Source organism: Scardinius erythrophthalmus (assembly GCF_964197995.2).
Source record: "Scardinius erythrophthalmus genome assembly, contig: HAP1_SCAFFOLD_127, whole genome shotgun sequence".
In the NCBI taxonomy this organism is placed as follows: Eukaryota; Metazoa; Chordata; class Actinopteri; order Cypriniformes; family Leuciscidae; genus Scardinius; species Scardinius erythrophthalmus.
The window spans coordinates 191173-193989 of record NW_028296483.1 but is presented as its reverse complement, the minus strand read 5'-3'; the positions used below and the strand labels follow the sequence as shown (position 1 = coordinate 193989).

General features: G+C 33.2%; 1 long non-coding RNA gene across 1 annotated transcript; it reads right to left on the bottom strand.

The window, feature by feature from the left end:
• Nucleotides 1-484: 484 nt before the first annotated feature.
• Nucleotides 485-2327, bottom strand: LOC308686313. Its single transcript, XR_014029572.1, has 4 exons — nt 2254-2327; nt 1731-1787; nt 1192-1266; nt 485-1101 (listed from the first exon to the last, which is right to left on the bottom strand). It is a non-coding gene; the product is annotated as an uncharacterized lncRNA (long non-coding RNA).
• Nucleotides 2328-2817: the final 490 nt, after the last annotated feature.

The window sequence follows — 2817 nt, the reverse complement described above, 5'->3', positions numbered from 1 at the left end:
GTAGATCCTCTAGGCACCCTTTAAAAAGGGCCGGTTCTCTGAGGAACCACACAGGTTTCCTGAGGAACTCTTATATTAGGCACTGTGTGGAACCACTGTGGGTGCCTCCAGGAACCAAATTTCATTTTTTTTTTAAATATTTAATTTCATGTTATTACTATGGTTACCTTTGACTTCTATTATAATAAACAAATTGAACCAAATACAAAATAAGAATTGTTTATTACATATTTGATATTCATTTTTATACATACACTTCCATGCACATGGGGAAAAAAGCTAACTACAGATTAATATCAATGACTACACAAAAAAATAGTATAATACATAAGCAACATGAATAATCAACCATGTATATACAATAGATAAACAAGAAAAGACATCTCAACAAAATGCATGGAAACACATATGTTTCACTAAATAAATCAATGTAAAAAAATTACATTTGAACTAATTAAAAATGTCCATCTTTACTTAACTTTAAAACATTTGTGTTTCAGTCCGATGGTTAGTCTGACATCACTGTTTCCAAGTCCAAAAGCTCTATCAGATGCCAAAAACAAACAACAGTGCTAATATACACTCATTGTGCTGTAACCTTTATCTCTATACTGAAATCTCTGATGGTTAGTTATTCAGCTATTTTGAATCATAAAATGTTTAAGTCTGGGATGCCGTTAGACTGGAGACTGTAATACACTATGGCTTTTGAAAAGCTTAAATGTGTGACTTGAATCAACAGTATTCATAAATGGTTGTTGAGTATTCTCATGAAACAAGATAGAGGAAGTAGAGGCTTCGACCCGGAAACAGAGTTAAGGTGCAGTAAAATGATCTGTTGTTCTGTGAATGTTCACTGGTGAATTCAGTCATTTCAATATGAATTCACACGATCAGCAATTTCGTTTGTGGTCAAAAATGTCACTATGGGACCAAGTTGGTGTGAGGTACTTAACGAGTTAGAAAAGTGAAAAGGTACAGCATCGTTTTCCGTTTGTTTTTCCTCTTTTCTGGTGGATGGTCCAGGCACTTCGATGATTTTCAGGTCTACAGGAGGATTTTTATTCTTGATCAAACTTGTATTTCAGCTTACTGAGATCCCTGCAAAGTACAAAATGTACTGTTAGTAAGGTTATTAAACTGATAGTTGTGAAATTTTAATAATTTCCTCAGCCTTGTGACGTTCCAGACCTGTTTGACTTTCTGTCTGTGGAACCCAAAAGCAGATCTCAGGCATAATGCAACCCCAGTCACCGATCGCTGACACTGCATGAAACACAAGCAGAAAACAATTGTGTAAATCATTCATGAAACCATTCTTATGCACACTTGTCTAGTTCAATTCAATGCAACAATTTATGTAAAAATGGTTAAGCTCCAAAAATGTCCCAGAAAAGATCCTAAAAATAATCAATGAGTTCACAACTCATGTGTTATGGGTTGTGTTGCAAGTCTTCTGAAGCCTAATAGCTTTTTCCTATTTATTTATTTTTTTGTCGAAAAAGACTAAACTTGAAGTTATAATTCAGAGTTAAAATGTCTATAGCATTTTTTGTGAATCAAACCTGTGATATTATTTTTCTGAGTAACATGAATGAGATTTGAGATCATGAGAAAAGATTTTCAGAGAGTAACTGATTAAAAAACACAAGTACACAGTCAAACAATACAATTTCACACAGAGAAAGTTCATAGTAATAAAGTACTTGCATGTGGTGCAGGTAACTTACTGTAATTCAATGTTGCCACTGAAATGTTCAGATTATTTTAGAAATGTAATGGTTGTTCTGGGGAAACAAAAGAACAAAGCTGATTATTCACAACATAATATTTATTGACCAGTAAATGGCTTTAAAATGGTATTTGAGAGAATGAGGGCACCTGTAGTAAAGTTAGGCTAAACAAAAACAGACCAAACTATAACCTGTATTTGTTATTCATAACAAACGCCAAGAATCAGAGAATTTTCTAAATTAGTTAGGCTATATCAGCAATTTGAAGACACAGTTGTACAAAATATGTTGAATTGAATGACTAAATCAATGTAAGACAATAAGTCAATAATTTCCATTTGTTCATTAGATCAACGTAGTTAGCATCGCGGCTAAAACCTTCATACCAGATACTGTGCAATAAACGAGTGGTAAACACTGTAAAAACGTAGTAATGTATAATAAATTTAGTTTAGATATATGTGTGTGTTTGAATAGTGAGTAGACTCTGTATTTATATTTATTTGGCGAGTTTACAAACCTTGTAATGGAGAGCCGAACAAACGGCGGAAGCTTTGATGAGAGGAGCCGTTACTTTCTGATGACGATCAGCTGAGCTCTGTTGCGCGCGAGCAGCGCGAGGATCACTGAAGCGACGACAGCAGAGGAATAGCAGCAGTTTCGTGACAGAATAATACTTTTCTCCTCCTGCTTCTTCTTCTTCATATAATATTATTATTATTTAGTGTTGTTGTTTAAGGTTTAAATGACTTAATACAATAGGCCTATACTAAATATATGTAAGCTACCCAAGTGAAAAAGACTATAGTTACTGTTAAATGTATTAAAAATGCATTAAAGTATATTTGTATTGTAGGTCTACTAAAAACACACTCAAGCACATTTTTTTTAATACATTTAATAGTACATCTTTTCCACCTGGGTATGTATACTGAATCAAACTTGCCTATAATAATAATAATAATAATAAAAATGCATTAAAGTAGGCTATATTTGTATTGTAGGTCTACTAAAAACACACTCAAGTACATTTTTAATACATTTAATAGTACGTCTTTTTCACCTGGGTATGTATTCTGAATCA